This window comes from Chrysochloris asiatica, unplaced genomic scaffold, assembly GCF_000296735.1.
Source record: "Chrysochloris asiatica unplaced genomic scaffold, ChrAsi1.0 scaffold00025, whole genome shotgun sequence".
Classification (NCBI taxonomy): Eukaryota; Metazoa; Chordata; class Mammalia; order Afrosoricida; family Chrysochloridae; genus Chrysochloris; species Chrysochloris asiatica.
In genome coordinates, this window is record NW_006408543.1 from 4,485,590 (window position 1) to 4,493,472 (window position 7,883).

General features: G+C 43.8%; 1 pseudogene; it reads right to left on the bottom strand.

The window, feature by feature from the left end:
- The window catches only part of LOC102830302, a 49,557-nt pseudogene extending 48,612 nt beyond the window's left edge, over nt 1-945 (bottom strand).
- Between the last annotated feature and the right edge of the window lie 6,938 nt (nt 946-7,883).

Genomic DNA, 7,883 nt, shown 5'->3' on the forward strand with positions numbered 1-7,883 from the left:
CCCATGGCACTTTCAATATTCTCCTCCAACACCATAACTCAAAAGCATCAATTCTTTTATGGTCTTCCTTATTCACTGTTCAGCTTTCGCACACATACAATGTTATTGAAAATACCATGGCTTGGGTCAGGCGCACCTTAGTCCTCAAGCTGACATCTCTCTTCTTCAACACTTTAAAAAGGTCTTGTGTGGCACATTTGCCTAATGTAATACGTCGTTTGATTTCTTGACTGCTGCGTCCATGAGTGTTGATAGTTGATCCAAGAAGAATGAACTCCTTGACAACTTCAATCTTTTTTTCCATTGATAATAATGTTGTTTATTGGTCCAGTGATGAGGAGTTTTGTATTCTTTATATTGAAATGTAATCCATACTAAAGGGTGTGCGCTTTGATCTTCATCAGTAAATGTTTTAAGTCCTCTTCACTTTCAGCAAGCAAGGTTGTATCATCTGCATATCGCAGGTTGTTAATGAGTCTTCCTCCAAACCTGATGCCACGTTTTTCTTCATAGAACCCAGCTTCTCAGATTATTTGCTCAGCATACAGGTTGAATAAGTATGGTGAAAGAATACAACCCTGTCACACACCTTTCTTAATTTTAAATCATTCAGTGTTCCCATGTTCTGTTTGTACAACTGCTTCTTGGTCCAGGTCCACATGACAACCTACTGGAAATTAGGAAGCAGAGGGGCAACATCTAGGGCCCCTTCTACTTTAAACACAGTGATAAAACAGGGATAATAATGAAACCGATAAAATTAATAATAAATTGTCTCTAAAGCTAAATCTGTATAATTTCCTGATAATATTTAAAGGACAATCTGCAAATCAAAAACTGATGAAAAGATTGTCGTTAGGTGTCATTGAGACATTTCCTACTCATCGCGTCCTTATGACCAACAGAATGAAACACTTCGTGGTCCTGCTTCATACTCACCATCATTGTAACGCTGAGCCCACTGCTGCTGCCACTGTGCCAATCCATCTCTTTGGGTATCTTCTTCTTTTTGCTGACCCTCCTTTTTACCAAGCATGATGTCCTTCTCCAGCAACTAGGCCCTCCTGATAACATGCCTGAAGTATGAGAGATGAAATCTGGCCATTGTGACTTCTAATGAGCATTCTGCTTGTACTTCCAACACAGATTTGTTTCCTCTTCTGGCAGTCCAGGGTACCATTAATATTCTTCTCCAACACCATAATTCAAATGCATCACTTTTTTATGGTCTTCCTTATTCATTGTCCAACTTACACATGCATATGAGGCTACTGAAAATACCATGGCTTAGGTCAGAATTATTAATAAAATATTTCTTCTGTGTATATACATTTGTATGTCTATCTACAAATGTCTGCACATCTATTTGTCTCAGGAGCCCTGGTGTAGTGCTGTGGGTTAATGTGTTGGATTGCCAGGTCAGTTTGAACAGCAATGTTGGCTGTTCAGGCTCACCAGCCGCTCCTTGGAAACCCTATACGGGGTCTCTATGAGTCAGGATCAACTGGACCTCACTTAACAACAATAACATACATCTTTACAGCTACATATCTATTAACTTGTAAGTGTGTATATTTATACATAGATGTATTGTTGTTGCTGTTGTTAGGTGATTTTAAGTAGATACCAATTTACAGGGACCTTATGTACAACAGCACCAAACAGTGCCCAGTCGTGAGCCATACTTACCACTCATCGCTAAGTATCTGTTCATTGGTGTGGTCACCGTATAAATCAACCTCATTGAGGGCTGTTTTTTCAGTGAGCTTCTACTTTACCAAGCATGATGACCTTAGCCAGGGACTGTTGTTATCTTGTGTGCCCTCAAGTCAGTTTCATAGCCATCTTGTATAGGGTTTGCAAGAGGGGCTGGTGGGCTTGAACTACCGTCCTTGCAGTTAGCAGTCCAGTGCTTATCCTAGAGTGGCACAATAGTCCCTCCAAAGTATATGAGATGAAGTCTTGCCATCTTCACTTCCAAAGAACATTCTAGCAGTTCTTCATTCCAAGGCAGATTTATTTGTTGTCTTGGCAATTCAGGGTCTGTTTATTCTTCTTCACCAACGCCATCTTCCAAAGACATCAATTCTTTAGTCCTCCTTATTCATGGTCCAGCTTGTATATGTATTGTTGTTAAGTGCCGTCGAGTCGGATCCGACCCATAGTGACCCTGTATAGGGTTTCCAAGGAGTGAATGGTGAGCTTGAACAACAGACCTTGTAGTTCAAATGGCTTTGCTGTCTGGCACATTAACCCACAGCACCACATGCAGGACCCTGTCCAGAGAAGCAATGACACCAGAGATGGAGGCAGAGATGAGGACATGGAGAGAGGGAGCAGCTGAGGACACTAGACACGTGGAAAGAGAAAGACTGTGTGCTGGCAGCCAGAAGGCAGGCTTTCCGAATGTGTCCTTTGGTTGTTTAAATGATTATATATTCCTGAGTGTTTTTGTATACATCTCCCCCCTCAAAAAACACACACAAACAAACAGAGAGAATGGAAGCAAATACTGTTGAATGATGACACATGGAGGAGATTGTAATCATTGCAATGAAACTATGTTGTAAAGACGATGTTCTCCCATGTAAACTGTCACTCAGTTCACAATAACAGCTAAAAAAAAATGCATTAAATTGACAAGTGCGGGTGACAACTTTGCTTCTCCACTCTTCAGTGGTGGTGTGCCATGGAATCGGTTCTGACTCAACTCTTTAAGGAGGTCTTTTTCTAGTAAATGTGCCCAATTCAACACGTCATCTGGTTTCTAGTCTGTTGGCTTCTGTGGGCGTTGGTTGTGGATCCAAGCAAAATGAAATCCTTGATATCTTTAGTTCAAGAATCTATATACGTAAACCATAGTGTCTGTGAGCAGTTGTGATGAGTATGAATGGAATAAGGGGAGGAGATGCTTCAGAGCCCAGCCAGGCTCTTTCTCGTATCTGACTTGTATTTGACCTGGAGTGCCACCTTCTCAACACAAACTTTCCAGTCACCTGCAGCTCGGGTCTTGTTGAGGATGTGAGATCAGATGGCTTGCTGGTTCAAAGAAAGGGCATAAGAGCAGTGATGTGACTCTCTGAGTGGCAGAGTCATGTGATTCAAAGGGGAACAGGGTAGGTCCAGGCCTTCCGTTGCCAGGATTGTCCTAGGACTCTGCTAAATTGGAGACACAGTCTCTACTTGGAAAATATCATTTAATACTATCATTTTTAAAAACAATATTTAAAATATTGAAACATATCCATAAACAAGTACAGTGTCATGTTTTTATGTAAATAATGCACATCATATGGTTTTGGACAACCCGCCTCCCCGGCTCCCAGAATGTTTGTTTCCTGCCACATTGAGGTTCTGCCCGTTATTTGAGTGTGTGAGTGGCACATGTGGTCGGTCATGTTATATGTGCATAAATATGGAGTTACCTTAACAAATCATTACAAACTGGGGTGGTGGTGGAGGGCTTAAAACAACACAGTTTTCTTTCTTCAGATTCTGGGGGCCCCAAGTCTGGAATCAGTATCACTGGACCAAAATCTAAGTGTTATCAGAGCCCCAACCCCACAGGGCTCAAGGGAAGAACTGTACCAGGTCCCATTCCCAGTTCCCCCTTCTGCTGGTTGCTGACTGGCCCCAAGGTGTCAGTCTCTAAGGCCAGCACCTTCCCATCTTTATCCCTACCTCACAACACCTTCTCTTCTGTAGGTCAAACCTCCTTCTTTCTCTCTTAGAAGAATACAACTGATTGCATTTGAGGTTTACCTACGTAACCTTAAATCAACTCCCCATGTCAGGGTATTAATCACATCTGCAAGGATTCTGTTTTTTTTGCTATAGAATGCCACATTCCCACGTTCCAGGGATTTGGATGTGGGTATCTTCTGGGGAGGCCAGTTTTCAGTTTACTATAATAAATAATCCATAACTACGTTCTTGACAGAACTTGGTGAGTGCTAAGATATTAACCCATACCTGACCAAATGCTCACACTACCTATGTTATCCCTGCCACCTCCAGCTGGCTACATGCTTCATGATGGAGGGAACTGATTCTAAACCCAAACTTTCAAATTCTGGATCTAGATTTTTTTCCACTGCATCCTATCAGAGCCCTCTATGGTCACACTAGAATTTTTTTTTTTCCCCCTGGACTAAAATTCCTTTCTTTTTGTGGAACATCCCCATTTGCAAAACCAAAATCTTTCCCTCTGGCTACATATTCCTGGGGTAGAGTACTTCACTTTCCATTTCACTGCCAGAGTTGGTTCATAGCAAACTCTGCACGCTGTTTGCACAAATGATTTTTGCTGGCCATGGTGGGCAAAGACATTTATTCTAAGAGACTTCATAAATCCTGAGAGGAGGGCTGCTGTTTCTGCCACTCCCCAGCAGCTACGAGACTCATTTTTCATTAGCTCCACCAAGTTCTGGGAAGAAGGACTTCTTAAGTCCACACACCTGGAATTTTATGGCTTCTGGTGCTCAGGTTTGTATCCTTCTCAGCAGAGGATCTGAACCTCAGTGGACAGGCTGCCGGGAACCAAATGTCCAGGTTCCGGGGAGGTGATTCCGACATGCCAAGGCTGCTTGGAACACCATCCTCATACCAATCAATAGAGATGTATTTTATCCAAAGTGAGGTCATAGATGGGCTGTCCTGCTCCTTGAGTAATGAATGCTAAATAATATTAATAGGTAAATGATGCTAATGTTCCCGAAAACGTGCCAGCTTTAGTCTTCATTCTCTTTTAGCTGTCACTCTCCTCTTCCTGACGGTGTGTGAAAGACAGCATCTTTGCCCCCCTCCACGTCTCAGACTTAATACAGTGCTGGTGAGCTGTTTGTCCCCACTCCCCAGAGACCTCTGAAACTGATTTCAGAGGCTGAGCACTCAAATTAGACATTTAAAGCAAAGAAGATAAATATGAAGATGAATTTACCCTGTCGAGGTACAGAGGACAACTGATGAAACATACTTTGTTTTTTATCCTTAGCTCAGAAAATGGGTCCTCAGCCAGCTTGTCAGTTTCTAAAATCCTGAGAGTGGGATCAAAGAAATGAAGCATTGGGTGCCAACCAGTGAGGAGGGCCTTTGAGAGTTGAGTTTAGAAATCTGAGGTTTGGTGGCTTCACATTGATTCTAGGATTCTGCATTTACCCAGTTTGGACTCAGTTTAAGTTTCTATCAGCTAGTCAGTTTCACTTGCACATGTGTGACATAAACAGCTGATTTGGGGCAAGCAATGAAGATCATCTAGAATGCAGAACAGTGCCTTTGACAAATGGCATGCTGAAAAAGCAACATTAAAACAAAAGTACATTCGTAGATTTTTTCATTAAAGGGAAAAATTTTGATTTCTCAAAATTTTCTGTGGCTTTATTTTTCTTTATTCTAGCCTAGATATTAAACATGCATGTGTGACTGAAGCTTCTTTCTGGAACACACTGCTGCCCTAGATTTCACTCTTTGGAATATGGAAACCATTGAAAATTTCAGCCAGGTCTGAAAAGTTGAAGAGCAAAGGCTTCGTTTTCCAGTGGAATGCAGCAAACCGTATGACAAAACACCAGCTTTCCAATGAGAGCAAAACTTTAATTTTTCAAAACAGAGATGTGGGAATATCGGGAAGGGAGGGAGACTGGAATTTCACTGCAGTCTTTCTACCTCTGCAAGGAGTCCTTGTGGCGCTGTGGGTCAGGCACTGTTCAAACTCGCTCGTGGCTCCGAGGAAGAACAGAGAGGCCGTCTTCTCCCTAAGATGTCCGGTCTTGGAAACCCTGTATAGATAGGGTCGCTATATTGACTCTATCTATGGCCGTGTGGTTGTGTTGTGCCTTATTTTTCTACTCCTGAGTACGACCTTGCTGAGTTTTAACTTTCTGAGACGCCTGGTATAGTCACCAATTCGTAACATCTACCAGAAGCAGTTAGGCGATCTGGGGTGAGAGTTTTGTGATAAAGCCTGAGAATGTCTGGATCCTGCGTTCGGCAGACACCTCACAGAGAAGGGGAACTCAGATACTGTCCACTGAAAGGAAGCAATAGGAAAGTGAGAAGAAAGCACCCTGGCAGAGGCAGAAAAGTTGTGTGACTCGGGAAAGCAGAGCAGATATGTCAACTTCCGGTTCTTGTAGGTTTCACTGTAAATCATGACGTGTGAAGTCCCCAACTCCTCAGGATGGATACCTTGCCGTGTTGAAAGGCACAATGATTGTGATTTGGTGCTGCACTCCAGTTCTCTCTCAAAGCACGGGTTGTCCCCATCCTGATGAGAGTATCTACTTGGCAAAATCCAAGTCTAAGTTCACGACAGTCTCCGGAAAAAGGGGTCTTGGTAGTCCTGTGAGTTAATCACTGAGCTGCTAACCTCAAGGTTGGAGGTTCAAACTCACAAGCTCTTCCACACATTCCAAAGATGAGGCAGTCTGTTCCAGTAAAATTTATAACCTCAGAAACCCTATGGAAGAGTTCTCCTCTGTTTTGTAGGACCGTTATGATTTGGAACAGATTCCACGGCAATGGGTAAGGTTCTCCCTAAAAAGGATGACTGTCCTTTGGGAAGGTGATCATCTTTGGTTTGGGGCCCCAAGCTCCTGGAGCACACACCATGTTTGCTGTTGTTGCTGTTGGTAAGTGTTGTTGAGTCGATTCCGACTCGTAGCAAGCCTGTACAGGCCTTCCAAGGAGCAGCTTGTAAGAGACAGACATGCTGGAAGAATCCAGTAATTTGGATTACTGATTATGGAAATTATGGAAATCTGTCTGATCGTTTTGTGTCCTTGGGGCTGCCCAATGAGGCAGCAAGAGTATTGAGTGACCAATGAGGGCAGTCAGTCCAGGCTGGAGGGCAGGAGAACCTGATAAACAGCAGGACTGAGGACCCAGGACTTACCTGAGGGCTGAAGGGGACAGTTGCCCAGACACTGTCTAACTTGGTGCCTGATTTTTAGTTGCTCCTAATTAAGAGATACCGAATCTGACCCGGGTAAGGAGCAGATGGGTCAGAGCAGGAAGCCTAAATGGTGTTTATTGGCAAAGGCAGGGGTGTCTGGGGCAGTCCCATTTGGCCTGCGTTTGATCCTAATCCTGGTTTCAGGTGGGAACTCTGAGCCAGCCAGATGATCACGGTGGCAAAAATAATACAATAAATGCAAGCAGACCAGATCAGAGAAGACAGAGAGAGAAAGAAAGAGAGAAGAGGAAACCGCATCTCCTCGGGATGAAATTACCAGTCAGGATGGTAGGTGCAGAAGCAGAGGGGTGGGCCAGCCACCTCCTGCCCCCACCTGGGTGAGAGAGCAGTGTTTGCAGCTCAGCTACAGGGCTGAACCACCTTCTTCAGTGAGACCAAGGGCAGGAGACAAGGACCTTGGGAATGAAAACAAAGTTCTGGAATAAATAGCTCAGGGGTTAATGTGGGGAACACCGTATATGAGGCAGACCAGACCCACATCTGACTCCTGAAAACATCTCCCCTTCTAGTTTATGGTGGCACCACCCGCAAAATGGCGCAACCTCAGCTGGCGTGCTTGTGAAAGTTTAATGAGCATTTAAAAAATGTATCTCGCTGATGCTTAAATGAATAAAGGAGGGAAAGGAAAGAGAGAAAGATGATGGCCCGGAGACTTAGTCTACCACTCATGCTTGGATAGCAATCACTTATCTGGATAATTAAGCAAGCAACCAGATCCCCCAAACTTGATATTAATCCATCCCTCTTAATAGTAACACAGCGCTGCCGCGCTAGAACTCAGGCGAAACTCCTTAATCCCCTTTTAGCAGCGTTCCAGCGTCAGCACACAGCGCCGCTTTCCCTGAGAGGCCCCAGACATGTTATCAACGGCTTAAACCTCATTGGGCTCTGAATCACAGTGCATTAGGGG